We start from the raw sequence: 20,025 nt of genomic DNA on the forward strand, positions 1-20,025 counted from the left end.
AGGTGGAAACATACTCATTTGACGCATTAAAACAATTAATAACATTGTGATAACCGGTATTTGCATAATTGGCCATTTGAGCAGAGTTGGAAGACGCTTTACCCTTGTCATGATCAAGCAAAGGAGTTTTGAAAATGGTATGATCGGTGTTAGAGGTCGGGTGGGGTGGATCTATCTCAATTACTCCTTTCTCCAATAAATCTTGAATCATATGTTTTAGTTGAAAACATGAAGCAGTTTTATGTCCTTTGGACTGATGATACTCACAGTACGCATTATCATTCCACCAATGCGGCTTTACCGCTGGTTCTGCTTTAATATCTAGTAGCTTGATAAATTTTGCTTGTATTAATTGCTTCATTACAGATTCAATAGGCTCTCCCAATGGCGTAAACTGTCGAGGAGGCCCATCCCACGATCGGAAGGGTTTGCATTGTTGATTTTGTTGTTGGCCTTGTTGTTGATTATATTGTTGAGCATGTTGTTGTTGAGCATTTTGCTGATATTGCGGCTGTTGAGCATGTTGTTGATATTGCGTCTGTTGAGTAACATTGCTCCTTGGTGCTTGATTTTGTTCCATAGAGGACATATTAGGAACACTCATTTTCTTAATTGTGAATGGGGGTTGATTTGCATTTACCGCCCTCGCATCAACAACACCATCATTAGTGACATTCTTATTCTTATACCAAAATCTGTTTCTGTCCCCTGAATAATTTGTGTTGTCATTGTCCTTATTGAGCTTGATAATTCCTTTAGCTACAAGAGTTGTTTCAATACTCATTCCTTTCTTAATGAGTTTTTCTATAGTACTAGGACTTTTCAATTTTAGCTCATACATCATTTTTGGGACCAGATTCTGGATAAACATATTCACTTGCTATTCTTCAGGTATATCGAGAGAAGAACGACTATACAAGCTTCGCCATCATTGCAAAATGGTCACTAATGGTTCACCTTGCTTTTGTTTGGTATTGCATAAATCCAACATAGTCACATCACTATCGATGTTGAACGCGAAATGAGATATAAACTTTTGCGCCAGTTCTGACCAAGTCTTTATATTTCCTGGCAGATGTGAATACCAATCCATAGCTTGTCCAGTGAGACTTCATGCAAATATTCGCATTAAATATGTCTCCTCATAGCTTACTTCCATGCATGCCGCGTAAAATGCTTGAATATGATCTTTTGGATTGCCATTCCCTCTATATTTCTCAAAGTTGGGTGCCTCAAAATGCTTAGGGAATGGAGGCATGTATACACTCTTGTCAAATGGATTAGGACATAAATCTTGATCTGTATACAACTTCTTTGTTCCTTTAGTTTCTAATGCGTCAACTTTTCGTTGCAACTTCTCAAGTTGTTGCGCTATTGTATCAGATTGTAGAGGTCCATCCCAGTTGGTATTCTTTGTTGATATATCGCATTTCCGATCAGTTGTTGATACTCTGCAATGGTTGTTTTTGGTGTCTCCTGCATATAAAGTTCTTGGTACTTCTCTTGTTGTTGCGGTTGTGCTATGCCTTGATACTGACCTTGTTGTTGTGCTTCTTGGAGCCTAGGTTGATATTGCATAGGCACCAATTGCAGTTGTGAAGTAGGATAACTTGTTTGCCTTGGCACATATTGTGGCACATGTTGTTGGTTCTGACGAATCGGAATTTGTTGACTTTGTGCCAATTGTTGTCGCGGTGTATATCCCATCATTTGTAAAAAACTTTGTTTAGATGGTTTTCATTGCTTCTCCTTAGGATGGGGTATAGCACTTGCATTAACTTGTTGTGTTGTTTGTCCAACCCATTGTGATGGTTGCAAGTTTGCATTAACTTGTAATGGTAGTGAAGGCGCTGCAATTTGTTGTCGAATGCCATATTGTTGTTGTTGCACATCATTTGTTTGCACATTCGATCGTACCTTTTGCGTATTACTCAATTGTTGCAACAATTGCTGGTGGTGCAAACCACTATCCATAGTTCTTTGTGTCGCCATTATTGAAGGATCTGTTGCAATAGTGTTTGACAAAGATATATAAGAACTTTGTTGCATCATGGAATTGCTTTGGACATTATTGACATTAGGCATTCCAGTTGTGAAATGTTCTTATATCTTAGATGTTGATCCAATTTTATGCATGTGAGGAACCACTTCTTGTTGAGGAACCATTGTTGATATTTGCTTGGTCTTCATTTGATCTTGTATTATAGGCGTTGTATTGAATAATGGATTATTTATCGTCTCAAACGGCGACTTTTGAGGAATAGTCACTGTTAATTCCTTTAAAGCACGTTTACTCATCAAGGTAGGTTGAGTTGCTTGTTGTACATTTTCTTCATTTGGATGTGAGGAGAAACTTAACAACTCACTGCCTTGTTGTGTTTGCACATTAATTTGATCATTTGAGGAAGCCACATTACTCATCATGTTAAGATACTTTTGTGGAAACATCTTAAAGACCTTATTCAAGAACTTATCCATTTTTTTTGTTACCTTTGGATCTTGAAGGAACATGTCAATATCATCTGAATCATCAGAATCAGATGAAGAGTCTGGTTGGATATTTTGATTTACTTCTTGTTGGATGCCTTGATCTGAACCAAATCCTTGCGAAAGAGTTTGTTCTTCATATAATGTTTGAGTTTGAATATCATGTTGCAAGTTTGGTTGATTCCAATTGAAAGGTGCACTTCCTCTTGGAGTTGGTGGGACACTCCCCTGTCCTGGTTTCATAGGTACAAACATTGGTTCATATAATGGTGGTGGTCCAAGTTGTACTGTTCCATATGGTGGTAGAGATGTGTTTGATGAACCTTCAACTTGCACTATTTGGCTAGTTTGAAACTGCGAATTTGCTATATTGTCCATGGGTTGATACATTGGTTCTCCCATCTTCCTAGATTGTGATCTTGTTTCAACAAGCATGTCACTTATGCAAATGCAATGTTTTTTGGAATTCTTCAAGGAAAATATATGATATGCAACTAAATGCAAACTAAATAGATGCAAATGCAACCTATGTTTTTGTTTGTTTTTTGAAGATTTTGACAAACTTTTGCATGCAAATCTAAAAGAGACCCTTAGGAAAATGAAATGATGTCTAGACCTCAAAGGACAAAAGGACTTAATTGACAAAGGATAAGGTGACAATGTCTCCCCTATATGCTTGGATACTAAGCTAGGTTTGACGAAATGATATTGATGACAAAAGGACAAAAGACTTGATAAGGTCTAGACTTCTTAACAATGACTTAGGGTTTATCAAAGATTTGGATTACTCAAGTGTGACAAAACCTAGGTTTGACACTATATGCAAGAGGACAATTAATATGCAAATGATCTTAATATGATATGACAATGACTTAGGCTTAATGAAGAGACTTGGGATATGCAAATGCAAATGTATGACAATGGTATGACTTTAATGCAAGAGGACACATGTAAATGGATGACTTTTATTGATATGCAAAAGAAGTATAACTTAGGTGAAACCTAACCTTGATACTTTATAATGACTTTGAAAAATGCAACCTAAGATGAATCTAAATGTAAGTGACATAAGAGTTGAGACAAGCTTTTGAACAATTTTGGATAACCATGTTGGAAGATGTGCTTTGAACCTTGTTGAATGTTTGTTGGATGAATGTCTCTTGTGTTTAATCTTATGTTATATCAATGTGTTTGTTCTTGAAATGGGATTCAATTTTTGACAATCAAAGAATACAAGATATTGCAACTTAGACTCAAGACAATCATGCTCATTTCCACATTCCTTATGGTAGGCAAAGACATTAGGTACTTGAGAGGTAGACTCATTATGGGATTCAAGGAGAATACATAGATGCTTGACCCCACGGGCTCCCCTCCACGACACTCACTTCTCAGGGCAGCCAAGCATCAGTCCCCATGGAATCTCCCCATGGCGAACTTAGTATTTCTTCCAAGTATCTGAATTTGTCCTTCTCAAGCAACTAGAAGGGTTTTTGGCCTCTAAAAACAAGGTATGTAGTAAGGATTTCCGTTAAGCGTTACTCCTTGATGTCACGCAAGCGTGATTGAGACATTAAGCCCATCAAGATACCAAACAAATGTAGTCGTGCAAGCACGATTTAGACCAAGAGGCCCTACTTAGATGTTGATATGAGAAAGAGTCCAAGGGTCATCACTTCCCAAGTAACTACAATTCCCACGTAACGCTTCCTTCAAAGCTTTCGCTCATCAGGTATTTTTTTATAGTGAGTTAGAATGCCAAGGAATTCTAGCCATACTCACTTTGGGTCATTCCCTTCTCACGATTATCACTTGCTTGCAAAAGCAAAGTGGTCGGGAAGGCAGGCCCTCTAAGGGTGACAAACAATCAACACAAGCATGGTATCGAAGATCTGGATTTCTGATCACCCTATGAAGGATGAGAGCATACTCTCCTACTCCAATATCATACTTAACAATAAAAGCGAGCAAATGTTCATTCCCACCTATTTATAAAACACTAAGTGCCTAATTAAAAATCTCAAACACACAATTTGGTTGTTTCTCCAAGGCGACCTGCAAAACCCGAGTTAGAGGTTTGATTTGTTGTCTTTGACCATCGAATCTGCATAACACATGTTAGTAGTTTGATTTATAGTCTTTTCCATGTGTATGCCATGATTCTGCACAAATAATTAGTACCAAAATCCAAAGCACAGAAAACAGAATGCAAAAACACCAAAAATTTCAAGTAAACACTGCATTTTTCACCTTTGTTCTGGACTTTACACAAGTGCAGAAATCATGACACAGGTGCAAGATGTCTGACACAAGTGCAGAATGTTGCATACACAGGTGCAAGATGCATGACACAGGCGCAAGATGCTTCACACAAGTGCAGAAGTCTCCAGAATACCCTGCACGGCCCTGTTTTTGGGTTTTTGACCTACAAAATCAACTTAGAAGCACTCCAAAACATAGCAAAGGGGTTAGAAGGTTAGTATTCACGTCGGGTTCACCAATTAATGTAGCATAGGAATTAGGAATCATCAAAACAATAGAAACAAAACACTAGACATGATAACTCAATCACGAGAGCACTTATTGCAAATGAACCTAATCATAAGCACACTCAATAGAGATATGAAAACAAAGCATTCAAAATGAAAGATTATGCAAACCAAATGCAGAATTGAATGCTCCTTCCATGCGGCTCCATTGTTCTTCTTTCCTCTTCAATGGATTTGTGGATCTCAACTACAAGTGCACATACAATTGAAAGCAAGATTGATGAAAAGCTCAAGAGTACTAGAAGCATAAGTTCATTAGTCTGATAGGAATTAGGGATTTGATTGATGAAGATCATCCAATTTATAGAGAAATTAGAGAAATGGACAAATTAGCATGATAGTGATTCGAATAGAAATTCAAATCAAGAATAGCAAAGTTATGACATGTTGCTATGCAAAAAGGCTTATGACAATTTTATGATAGATTCTATGACAAATTGCTATGTCAAGACAAATTCTATGACAAATTTCTATGTCAAGACAAGTTCTATGACAAATTTCTATGTCAAGACAAGTTCTATGACAAATTTCTATGTCAAGAGTATGACGCATGAAGCACAAAAATAGGGAGAACTAGAGACAAGTTAATTAGGTGGAATTTGAATTAGAAAATTAGAAAATAGGTGGAAATTAGGAATTAGGAAAATAATGAAATTATAGGAAATTAGAAAATTAGAAATGAGGAAAATAGGAACTTAGTGAATTAATTAATAATTTCTCATTTATCAATTAATTCACAAAGAGGGAATGAAAAATTAGAAAATTAGGAGTTAGGAGAAATTAGGTAAATCAATTAATAAATTTTCATTTATTAATTAATTCACAAAAAGAGGAATAATTAATTAGCCAATCAAATGAAACATTTAATTGCGACATGAATACCTAGGATAAATAAATAAATTATTTAATCCTAGAGGAAGAAATGACACACAAGGTTAAATGATTAAATCAAAAAACCCTGGAAGACGAATTAGGTCTTGAAAGATAATTGACTCGATTTGATTTGATTTTGGATTGATAAATGACCAATGCGATAAATGATTTGATTTGATAAATGCGCCAATTGATGAGGGACAATGACAAATTGATCCAAATTGACATAATTGAGACAGAAAATGATCGATAATGATATGATCGCAAAATGACAAAATCGACAAGAGGACAAGAATCGATGACAAAATAGATTGCAAGACGACAAGATTGAAAATGACCACGATCGATGACAAATCGATCGCAAAATGACAAGATCGAACAATGACAACGATCGATGACAAATCGATCACATGATGACAAGATTGAAAAGAGGACAAAACCCTAATTAGGATTGACGATGTCCAAAATAATGACAAAAGAGCACGCACATTGACGCGATAGGATAAGATCGATCAAAATCATGACTGAATAGTGTTGTCGACAAGACCAAATTTGAAAGCAAGACAAATGAAGAATGCAGAAGAAAGACTCGATGCTCGCAAATGATAAAGACCAAGTGCGTGACATAGGAGAAATGTTAATGCTACGCAAAAACCTAAAATAAGGCAATGTGCAAATGTTAAAGTACGATTCCACAAGCGTTGACCATTTTTAGGTGTCTACAGTTCGATCTTGTCATTTTTGCGATCGATTTGTCATCGATCGTGGTCGTTTTCAATCTTGTCATTTTGCAATCCATTTTGTCATCGATTCTTGTCCTCTTCTCAATTTTGTCATTTTGTGATCAATTTGTTATCAATCGTCATCGTTCTTCTCAATCATGTCAATTTGGATCAATTAGTCATTGTTCCTCATCAATTGGCGCCTATCAATTTGGTCTCCTTATCAATCTCAGTTAGTTTGTCAATCAATCAAATCATTTATCACATTGGTCATTTATTAGTTCAAAATCATGATCGACATTAATTATCTTCAATCAAGACCTAATTGTCATTCTCACATTGCTAATTTATCTTCTAGGGTTTCATGATTTAATCATTTAACCTAATGTGTCATTTCTTCCTCTAGGATTAATAAATTATTTATTTATCCTAAGTCTTCTTATTACAATTAAATGTTCATTTAATTGGCTAATTATTCCTCTTTTGTGAATTAATTAATAAATGACAAATTATTAATTAATTTACCTAATTTTCATCAATTTTCTAATTTTCTATTTTCTAAATTCCTAATTTCAATTCTCTCCTATTTTTCTCCTAATTTCATGGGAATGACATTTCAATTTGTCATAATTTGTCATAATTGACAATCAATCAATTTTGACATAGAAATTTGTCATAAATTGTCATGAATTATCAATCAATCAAATTTTGCATAGAAAGTGCATAATTTGTCATAATTTGTCATAATTGACACAATTGATTTGCAATTTCCATTTGAATTGAATCATGCTAATTTGGTATTTTTCTCCAATTTCTCTATAAATTGGATGAATTTCTTCAATCCCAATCTAATCACATAATCACAAAATGAGAATGAGAATAATCAGGTTATCGAATTTCTAATCAATCACGCTTCGAGTAATCTTGTGCCAATATCCATCTTGCTTTCGCATTAGGTGTATGCACTTGAAGGTGAGATCCACAAACAAAGGCTATTTGGAGAAGAAAGAAGAACAATGGAGCCGCATGAAGGAGCATTCAAATCTACATCTGGTTTGCTTAATCTTTAGTATTGAATGCTTTGTTTTTATGTCTCTATTGAGTGTGTTTTAGGATAGATCATGGCAATGAGCTTTTGTGATTGAGCTATTATTAATATTTTGAATTGTTTGTGATGATTTCCTATTTCCTAACATACAAGATGGAATTTATGTTCTCGGTTGAAAGAAGTTAATTCATTATCACGTTTGTCTCTTGGATGTGTATATGTATTAGAGATTATGATCATACTCTTGATGGTAATGGATTAGTTATTTGGTAGGTGATGTTCAATGATGATTTAATGATGATATTGGTAAAAGAGAAAAAGGGAATTAGGTACATTTGGTATTTGTGCCCTTAAAATGTATCTAAGGAATAATTTGGGAATTCACTAAGCATAATTTGTATTTATTATAGTTGAATTAGTAGATGTTATCTATATGAATGTAAGGATTTAATGATGAAAGGAAATCTTAGATTGTTTTCTATTGTGATAGTAGGCTTGATGTAGTTATGTTCTTATGTTAGTTAAGTAATGACGTTGAGATACCCTAGGGAATGAAAATTAATGAGATGTGTTTATTTTTGCTTGCATATTGAGTTCATATGATTGTGCTCTTATGATTATGTTTAAGTTGAAATATGCATATTTAGTAAATGGTGAATTAATTTTTATGTGTATTTTAGGGACATGTGATGTATTGGATGATGTTTTAAAAAAGCTTATCTCTGTTGCATGTTAGTTAGTTATATTTCTTTATGGTTTTTTGGCAAGCATTACATCTAGTATCAGATCCCATGTTCATATATTGGGTACTCTAGTTTCACATGAGCCCATTGTCCATAATAACACTATAGCTTGGGTTAGTCATGTGGTTATCCTTGCTAGTTGTTTTCTTCCATTAGTTTCCCTAGATTTTATCTCATAGTTCCCTTACATCTTGGTTAGATAAGATGCCTGATAGAGGTAGAGGTCATGGACGTGATGGTCATACGGGTACTCGATGGAATCCTCATCCTGAGGTTTTTGAAGAGTCATGCCATGAGGAGTAGCAGCATGACTAGCAAGAGGAAGGAGCCTAGGGTAATGCAGTTTTGTAATTGATTAATGTGCTTTAGGAACTTTTTGGTTGTTTAGGATTGAGACATGAGGAGAATCAAGAGGAGGAGTCACACCATTCTGGTTGTCATGAGAGGGAGTGTTCATCTTCACCTTGGAGGAGAGTTGATGCAGTTCCAAATCAGGATGTGATTGCGACGAGTCACATGAGAGATCTTCTTGGGTCTTGTCCTACCACCTTTGATGGTTCTAGAAATGGTATGGAGGAAAAGACTTGGCTATTGGATATGGGTAGGTTTTTTTCTATGCATTTCTATAGAAAAAACACCAAAGCTAGGTGTGTGATTATTCATCTTCATGACTTTGCTTCTACTTGGTGGCGTATGGAGGAGAAGAAGTTACATTTAGACATTGCGACAATTTCATGGGAGTTATTTCTTGAGTGGTTTTGTGCTCGTTTCTTGCCAAATCTTTGGAGGTAGAATAGAGCAGATGAGTTTCATGATTTTAGGTAGAAGAATATGATAGTTGAGAAATACAAGCATAAGTTATTTTAACTTAAGTAGCACATTGGGATAGTGGATGATGAGGCTATGCTGGTACAACATTTTTTTAGAGGTCTTAGAGACCATATCAGTGGAGGAGTTCATGTCTTTGAGCCCAAGACTATTAAAAGGATTCAAGACTTGCTAGGAGTTATCCCTCTTCTTTTTGGAGTGGTCAGTGGTATCGGAAGAAGTATCCTTAGAGTTTTGTGAGTGGAGCTAGATCATAAGCTAATAGGAATCATAACATGAAGAATGATAGACAACCCTTTCCTTCTCAGCTAGCATAGAGTTCTCAACAAAACTCTAGCAAAGGTAGGGTTCAACAACCTTGTGCACTTCCAATTAGCAGAGGTTTCAGTTGGAGAGATTTATTCTCTTGTGGTCAACCAGACCATATTTTGATACATTATCCTCATAAATCTACATAGATTTTAGGACAAAAGTCAATTGCTTTAGGGCCCACAGCAGGTGATGTGGGGAGATCTCATCAAGTATTTGCAGTGGTTTATAACCATCAAGTTAAGCACTAGGCTACAGTTGTTGAGATCACATGTGAGATAGGTGGTATCTCTTTCTTAGTGTTATTTGATTCAAGTGCTTTAGATTATTTCATTTCTCCATTTGTAGTAGAGTGATGTGGGCTTGTTGTAGGAAAGCAAGATGATAGGTGTAGGTTGAGTTGGTCATAGGGTCCAAGGTGGCAATGGATTCCTTTGTGCATGGTTGTGTGTTGGATTTGGGAGTTTTTGCCACCTCACTAAATCTTTGTGTTCTCTCTTTTGGGCTCTATGGTGTTGTGTTGGTTATGGATTGGCTTGAGGCTCATCAAGCTAAGATTGATTTTCATGGTAAGAGGGTGTAGTGTCTTGATGACAGCGGGAAGAATGTGGAGATGTGGGTGTGTAGAAACCTATTTCTCTTCAAATGATTTTATTTGTGTAGAAGCATTGTGTGCACCAAAGTTGTGAGCTATTTGCAATGAGGGTGAATGACTTGGAGGAGGGAGTGAATTGTGATGATCTATTTTATCATCATTGCATCCTTCGAGAGTTTTTAGATGTATTTACTATTGAGATTCCAAGTATTCCACCTAAGAATGACATTGATTTTTGGATTGATTTGGTTCTCAGAGCAAAGCCTATATCTAAGGTTCTCTATTAAATGACTATCAGGAGTTGAGTGAGTTGAGGTTGCAGTTGGAGGAGTTGATAGCTAAGAGATTCATTTGTCCTAGTGTCTCTCCTTGGGGAGGACCTGTGTTGTTTGTTAAGAAGAAGGACAAATCTCTTCACTTATGTATTGATTACAAGCAGTTGAATAAGGTGACAGTGAGCAATCATTATCTTTTGTTGACGATTGATGACCTCTTTGATCAGATTAAGGATATTAAGGTCTTCTCTAAGATAGATCTTAAGTCAGGGTATCTCCAGTTATAGATTCATGAGGTAGATATTAATCGTACAACATTTTGTACTCGATATGATCATTATGATTTTACAATAGTGCCATTTAGGCTTACCAATGTGCCTTTAGTGTTCATGAGTTTGATGAATAGATTTTTCGGGACTTATCTTGATAGATTTGTGCTTGTGTTCCTTGATGATATATTGGTGTATTCAAGGAGTATAGATGATCATGAGGAGCACATGAGGCAGGTTTTGCAATGTCTTCATGAGAATCAGTTGTATGCCAATATGGCTAAGTGTGAAGTCTTCCAGTCAGAGGTTAAGTATCTTGGATATTTTATTTTAGGTGAGGGTATAGCAGTGGATCCTTCTAAGATCCAAGCTATTGTGGAATGGGAAACACCCACTAATATGGGTGAGGTTTGCAAGTTATTATCGTCATTTTGTTCAAGGGTTTTCAAAGATTACTCATCCTATCACTTCTCTTCGGAGGAAAGGGAAGAAGTTTGTGTGGTTAGATCAGTATGAGACAACTTTTCAGATCCTCAAGGAGCATTTGACTATTGCACCTATTCTAGTAGTGCCAGATCCTTTGGGTGATTTTGTGGTGTGCACAAATGCTTCTTTGGAGGGATTAGGAGCAGTTCTTATGCAGGATGGTCATGTGGTAGCTTATGAGTTGCGTTAAGTTAAAGATCATGAGTTGAACTATCCTACTCATGATTTAGAATTAGCAGAAATTGTGCATGCTTTGGTGAGATGGAGGCATTTTCTTCTTGGGCATCAGTTTGATTTGCATAGTGATCATCACAGTTTGCAGGATATTTTCACACAAAAAAACTTGAATGCTAGGCAATCACAATGGATGGAGTTTCCTTGTGATTACGATTTTGAGATGAAGTATATTCAAGGCAAGGAGAATGTGGTGGTAGATGCTTTGAGCTACAAAAGTCATGTGGTTTCAGTATTGACTCTCAACATGGATTTGAGGAATCAGATTCTTAGTGTGCTTTCTTCACATGCTTGGTACCAGGCGGTTAGTGTAGAGGTTTATTCAATTATATCTATTGAGGGGAGATATATAGGGTATTCATTAGATTCAAATAGTCTTATTCGTCGTCTCTATTAGATATAAAAGAATTACTTTATACTAGTGATGAAGCAATCAAGAAAATCTTCCTATATACTTCTAGAATATATTTTGAAACCCCATATGTTAGATGTGTTGGGAGTTGCATCTCCACCAAAGCTCCCAAGAACTACTAACAACTTACAAACTATTTTTAATAAAATATTTTGGGCAATTCTTCTACTTTATAGCTAAGGAAAAAAACCCTTGGTATGGACAATATCCTCATTACATTCTTAAAGGAATGTGGGGCCTCATATAGTAGAGGACATAATAATTTTATCAAGTAATTATTTTGAGAATGGATCCCTTAGTTATTTTACCAATCAAGTAATGATTAAGATTCTTCTTTAAGTTAAATGACTATATAATTCATAGGTCATGGTGTATTATCCTTCTAAATATTTATAAAATACCAACCAAAGGTATAGCCTGAAGTCTTGAATCACTGAATATATTGTTTGACCTTAGAAGAAGAGGATTTCAAGAGGCATGTTCATACTATATAGCATTCTTCTTTCTTGAAAGTTAATGGAATGGAACCAATAGACTTCTTAAGATGCTTTTTTGTCAAGCTACATATTTTCAAAAATATTATTTAACATCATCAAATGAAATTTTATTTACAACATGCTAATATGGCTATAATTTGGCCCCTATCTTGTAATAAAAAAAAGATGTTTCTTCTTGATGAATACTATGAGGGGGGGTGAATTAGTATACCAAAAGATACTGAACTCAAACACTTTATTAGTCTAGCAGTAAACCGGTATAGCAGTTTAACTAACAAACCAGTTAACACAAATGCAAACCAACAGCAAGTAAGGTATTCACCCACAGAAGCACAATCACCATAACACAATATATTTTGATGTGGAAACCCAAATGAGATAAACCCCGGTGAGATGAAACTCACAAGTAACTATCTGCTGGAATAGTAACTAGATCGGTTAAGGTCATACAATGTTCTTTACCAGAACAGATCCTATTAGGAATCTCAATCTCTATTAGGAGATAAGTCCAATTAAAGACTACCTTGTGAGAGGATTTTAGATCCACAGATGTGAATCACCTTGTTAGAGGATTTACAAAGGCTTTTCTGGGCCTACCCGGTTAAGGGTTTCTAACTTGTCAAAGATGTGAGTAATCAACAAGTGAATGATCTAGCAAATAACATAGTTTGCTTGGTTAGATCCATGATAGCTCATTGCTAATGCATTTCAGCACTACTTCAGTCTTCAGTAAATCTACACTCTGTTACAACATACAAACTTGATCTTTTTGTTAAGATTGCACATACAAGAACTCTTCAACCACCACAAACCCTAACAACTACACACATACATACATGCTAAAACCCTAGACATGATGTCCTTAATAGGAATCTGATTTCATGTCGGTCCAATAGGATTACATTGTAAGTTCCTAGGTTCATTGTATCTAGACACATTTGGTAACATGACATAAAATCACCTTCAAAGTGTCAGTGGATGGTAACTCATCACAAAGATATACCAGTTGGTAACTCATCATAGAGTATTACTGGATTGTACAACTTTATCGATTACTAGTTGGTAACTCAGAGTAATACCGGTTTAACTTTTAAATAGATTACCGGTTTGATAGAAATGAAGACTGGGAAAATGATAACTGTCACTTCTAGTTCCTTTGCTTTGTTTTGCTTGAGATCCTCGAATTGCTTGAGGTCCTCATGTCGCTTGAGATCAGTAAACACTTTTTGCACGACACTGATAGTCTAAAGACTATAACATAATACCGGTTTGAAACAAATACCAGTTGAGCATAACTCATACATACAAAAAGTGATCTCATAGCAAGTGTGTGTCCATCAATGACAATCACAACATAATCATTAAAAATGCCAACACTTCTCGCCTAGTTGTTAGTGGCTACTTAAATCCTCATCCTTCTTCCTTTAAATATGTACCCAATAAGGATGCCCACTAGTTTCCACCTTCTTATTATTGATTTCCTTAACTATTTTCTTCCACATGATCAAACCCAAAACATGTTAGGAATATGATCACAAAATAATAAATAATAAAAAATTAATACAAAAAAAATATGCAAGAGATAGAGATATGTGTGATTTGCCCAATATGGGCTACATCTATGAACAAACAATCAGTATTTCAATTATGTTGTCTAACAAAACAAAGGGATGCAACCTATAACACATATATTGAAACTTCCACTTTGATTTGTCACAATACGCAATCATAATATAATATCATAAAAGAGTTTTTTACCTTTTAATGAAAAAAGGTCAATTTACATAACCTTTATGGCCTAGTGTAGGATGGTCTAGATTTAATACAAAATCTATAATATTTTACAATGCAATTCATTTATATCATCACCCCCTAAAGCCCCTAGCAATGCAAGCAACCTAACACCCTCCCATCAAGAACTAGAATCCAAACACAATTGGTAATCTACAAAACCTTTTCATGGAATGTCCCTTCTTGATGAATCCTCTATCCTCAACTCCTAGTTCACAAATGATAGAATTTTATTTGTTTAGAACACCACCAAGGATGTATTTTGTGTACTCTTGATATTCTTTATGTATATATTGCTCTATCCATAGTTCCCAACTTTCAATGCATAAACCAAACACTTTATGCAATTTGAAACCCTCTTTCTTAGATTATTTATAAATGATCGTTAATTAACCATAGGGGAATCTTTACATACCTAGGTGTAATGATCCTTATCCAAATATTCATAAAATACCCAAATCTAAGATACCCACAAAAAGTATTCATATTAGATTCTCAAAACTGAAATACCCAAAATATAATTTGGCCATACATTGTCTTAAAAAAAATTGAGACACCCATGCAAACATTGAAACTAGATGTTTTATTCAAATGTATTATTTTTTAATATTTGCAATTTTTTTGAACTATTACTAGTAATAAGTATTATGATAATACAAATATTTTCTAAAAATATCCAACATAATAAAATACTCCAAGATTGAAGTGTAGATGCTTCCTCCATATCTGAAGCTACTCTAATGAAACTAAAGGAATTTCATCCTTCAATCTCTAGGAAATCAATGGATTTTATCTACTAATCTCTAGAACCAAAAGGGTTTTCATCCTCATATCTAAAAAATGAATCCAAGTGCTCAACTTTATGAATTAGAGTTTGTTTGAAATGGTAAAAAAGCAAGTTGTCGTAGAAAGATATTTGAAGGCATATGTAAGGATTACAAGTATTGCTAGGAATTTGAGGATTTCCCTCTAAAATACCAATGACTAAATGAGTTCATTAATACAAAAAGAGGAAAATTAAAACCCCAATCAAAGTTATAAAATGACCTAAACCCTCTTATATTTATAATTTTTGGCATTAGACTAGGGATCCCATTTGGCTCAATATAATATCTTACTAATATGTGGAAGTGGTTCTTGAGAAAATAAAAATCTAAACGTCTATTTTAGATCTATTGATTCCTTTCTATTTTAGAGTGTATTTAGGTTAACAAAATACTCATTGTTTTCCATGCTTATATATTCTACTATTGGATGTCATTAAAATCCCGCTACAAACATTTATTTAAGCTCATCTACAACTTCCTCTTATCTAAATGGTGCAACAAAAATTGCATGCGCGTATCCTCTTGGTCCCCCTAAATTCAAGCTAATGAGATGGGCTATCTTGGTCATGTTGACCCTTATTCATATGCTACAAATCCCTCAAAATGAAATATATTGTTCAAGCTCTTACTAGGTTACATCCTTCAAACATTTTTAGTATATGCAAAATAGAAATAATTTCAACTAAGTGATCATGGATTGACATAATTTGGAAAGATAGTGTTCTCCTAGCTCATTTCTTTCTTTTTTATGATTCACCTCAACCCAACAATTTTTAGAACATCTAGTAAGAGATTTACCATTACTTGTAATGATACTATTAGTATCTTCAACATGCTCTTAGTTTTTCCACTTCATAAATTTTGTGGAAATTGCTAATTCACTTATTAAAAAACCTCTTTCTCTATTTGAACAATGTTGCATGGGTAAAAATATGTTTAAAAGGTGAATTATAGTAGAATTATAATCTCTTTAGAGACTATAGGATAGATCCTTAATCTCTAATGGAAAAAACCTAGGACATTATAATTAAAATTTCACCTCCCTAAGTTGTACTAATACTTAATCCACTACACTCATTCAATCCTTAATGTCTCCCAACCTACAACTCAAGATGTTGACCTTTTCTACTTGTAACTTTCTCAAGGATTGATGGTGACTAACTAAATAAATAAAAAATTAATGTGTTTCCTCTCAAACTTTGACATAGCCACGACAAGAGGGTCCTAAAAGAGAATTGTTCGAACCATGTAGCTAGATTAACACAACATAAACAACAACACAGAATAGAGAGAATGCCAAATCAGACTTAAATTATATCATGAATTCAAATAAATTGGCGGACAATATCTAGACAAAAAAATAGGCTAACAATCCTGATACAAAATATACAATCAATTTGAAACCAAAGAGATGTTCAAATTCAATCTATATCTATCTGATCATCATCTAATACCTCCTACTACCCATCTAAGATCTAATACATCAATATATATTATTTGAAACACATCCAAGTAGGCCAAAGAAGGATTACAATGCCCAAGGCGGGAAAATGTAACGTGCAAATAGGTTGGCCCTAAGAATTAAGAAAATCCTTCAAAAAAGAATTGAAATGAGATGCAGACCAAAAGGAAGGTCGACCAAGCATATGGGAACATCGTATGAAGTGTCAATTGACTCCACAATTCAAGGAAATGCTTTGCAAGATAAGGAAACACCATCTAGTCGTTAAGGAATTGGTCCAATAATTGAGAACTAGCAAATAATCCAGAAGCAAAATCCTCTTAGAAATAGATCCAAACGAGCTAAGATTTAGGATCAACATTCAAGAACATGTCTCCAAGCCAAATCCAACTCCCCACAAAAAATGAGCAACTCAAAGGGGTCCAGAAACATAGAACGGAACTGAAAAAGAAACAAAACAGAAAGAAAATGTTTTTGGTTGATGCAAGATTGCCAATGAACCAAGGATTCTCCTGCATCTAACTTATACATAGATAGGTCACAACCTCTTTGTAGTATCACTAGAACTAAAATTATAAGTAGAATGTTGGCAAGAGACGCTGTATTGGTAGACATTAGTGCATAAGGATTTTTTTGGGTTGTCATTGATGGAAACTCAGATCATATATTGCATCCGATATATGTAGAATTGATCTACTGGAAGTTTGAGAAGCTTGTTATTTATTTATGCTTAATTATAGAAGGTGGAATATAGAGTATGGATACATTGTGCAAATCTCCATTTAGGTCACAGAAAAAGAGGTAGTTGATTGGTCATTTGAGGCAGCTTATTTTGCAATCCTGGCCTCTAGTATTAATTCTTGTGCAAGAGAAAATTCGGTAAGGCAGTGAGCCTTCCTCCGGGTTGTAGCCCTCTTTCTAATTGAGCAGTGAGGTCTAGGCAATATGCTTGAATGCATGTGCATTCCCCTCTTGTAATATTATTATACTCTTGATCACAATATTATAATATTGTGGGTCTTCCGGAAGATTGAATCAATGAACTTTGGTTTGCAGAGATGACTTATTGTAGCACTTGAAGACCTAGATGTAGCAAGGAAAGAAGCAAGTGACCTGAGAAGAAATTTGAGTGATGCAAAAAAATTATTGTCATTGAAAGATCAAGTAAACACATCATGAGAGAAGAGAAAGGAGTTGATGGACAAACTTAAGGAAAAAGAAGAACAATTCATTGATAATGAAGACAAGACAGATGAATGTGAAAAACTTGCTAGAGATAATGCAGTCCTAAAGAATGAAATGCAATCCATTATGATGAAGTTGACAAAGGAGATTGAAGATAAGAAGTGGAGTGAAGAAAGTATGACTTAGTCATTGAAGGAAAGATCAGATGAATGTTGCATATTCAATCATGAAAATGACCTACTAAAGCTTGAAGTGATACAATCCCAGAATAATGAGCAAGATATTGAAAGATAGATCATAATTCAAAGAGATGAACTTACCACTGCTAATGAGTACAAATAAAAATTCAATGCTAGCTCAACTAAGCTGGATGAGATGCTGAAAAATCAAAAAAACAAAGGTAATATGGGAGGACTTGGATTTGAAAAAGGAGAAAGTTTTGGATTTGGTCAAAGCAATCATCAGAAGAACAAGAGACGTCCAGTAAGACAACCTAATGCTTATAAATTCAATGGTAAATGTTTTTTTTGCAATAAATTTGGTCATATGGCAAGTCAATGCAGAAAGAGAGATAATTATAATACTACATCATTCTTCGGTCAATGCTTCAATTGCAATAAATATGGTCATAAGTCAGTTGAATGCAGAAGTATGGTAAATGGGAGAAATGTAAGATGATATGCTTGTGGAATATTTGGACATATTTCTAACCAATGCAGATAAAAGGGAAATCAAAGGAATTTTAGGCCTAATTATAGGAACAACATTGTTTGCTATGCTTGCAACAAATCTATTCATATTGCAAAATATTGTAGAAGCAAGAATGTGAGCAAGAATGCTCTGGTAGACAAGAACAAAGCAGATAATAAGGGTAAAGAAAAATTTGAAGAGATCAAAGATCAACACAAGAAAATGTGGGTTAAAAAGGAAGATTCAAATGCAACAGATGGGCTCACACCCGATTCCAGTGTTGGATCTTCATCTGGTAACTAAGGCATTTTGGCCTTAGGGGGGAGTTTTTAATACAGATCCTTAAAACCCCCTTCTGAGATCTATAACCAGCTACAGATGGTTGTAGATGATTGCAACTAGTTATGCAAATGATCTTGAGAGATATTCAAAAGATTTGATGCTCCAGTACAATGTTCATGAGTTTTGGGTCATCCAGAAGGACTTTAGGGTTGAGCATTTATTGTACCTTAAAGTTAGGTATTTGATGGATAAAAAGGCATTTTAACATTCATTTTTCACATTGCATGCAAAATGAAAGAGCATAAGAGTGGCAAAGAAGTTGGTGCGGCGAAAATAGAGCTTGTAAAGATTCGGCAAATATTTCTTGCATCTGGTTGAAGTCAAAAAGTTATTCTCTGAGTTCAAAGCTATTTGTTCATAAACTAGATTGTGATAATAACATCTTCTAGTTTTGGTGTGTCGATTCCACTTGTTGTCGAGATAACTGACAAGGCAAGGCCTCAATTTAAGAAGCATCCATACAAATCAATGGAAAATGACCCGAATGGTGCATTCTCATATGTTCCATATGGGGTATTGCATATTGAATACATTATGGCATATATCCACAGCAATATTGATGAGATTAGAAATCTAGAAATGCTATCACTTTATACCAAGCACATGATTGACGGTATGGGAAATCTCAAGCCAGATTTCAAATCTTTGCAAGATAAGGGTTTCATTCAATTTGTGAACTTTCTAGTTTTCAATGAATCCAAATGGGTTAGATATATTCTGAGTAGGATACATGACGAATTCATATGGCTAGACAAACCACACAATATTACTAAGAGTGCTATCCAAGGGGTAACATGTTTGAATGCAACCAGTGAGGTCCTCAGTTTGACAAATGTAAAGAATAAAACAACAACGATGATAACCAGTTCATAGCATGACAATGGATCTTTGACAATTAGTGATATTGTTGAGTATGATGTGAGATTTCCCTCCATGGTGATTGGCTATAAGGTATATCAATCTAGCAAAGCTAACTTAGTCTTCAGTACTGCAATTTATGCAACATATCAAATCCTAAAGGAGAACAAGTTATATGACTTGTGCAAAGTAATAATGAGTGAATTGATGAGCAATTTGAATAATATTAAGCATTATAAGAAGTGTGTCTTTAAGTTTGGCACTTTGATTGTTTGTTTGGAACTTTACTTCATGAATGAGATCCCCGGTGTAGGCAAGGTACAGTGAGCATATGATAAACTGATGGCTATGTAGATTAAAGCATCTTTCAAAGGATTGGGTGATGGAAATGCACAAAAAGCTATTTTATGGGGTTATTTAAAATCATTCCAAAGAATGATGCAGAGTAGGAAAAGGTGTAGAACACAAGATATCACTAAGAAGGGGGGTGAATCAGTGATTATAAACAATTTCAAACAATTTCAAACAATGTGTGCAATCGGT

The sequence above is a fragment of the Cryptomeria japonica genome, chromosome 5 (assembly GCF_030272615.1).
Source record: "Cryptomeria japonica chromosome 5, Sugi_1.0, whole genome shotgun sequence".
NCBI classification, from domain to species: domain Eukaryota; kingdom Viridiplantae; phylum Streptophyta; class Pinopsida; order Cupressales; family Cupressaceae; genus Cryptomeria; species Cryptomeria japonica.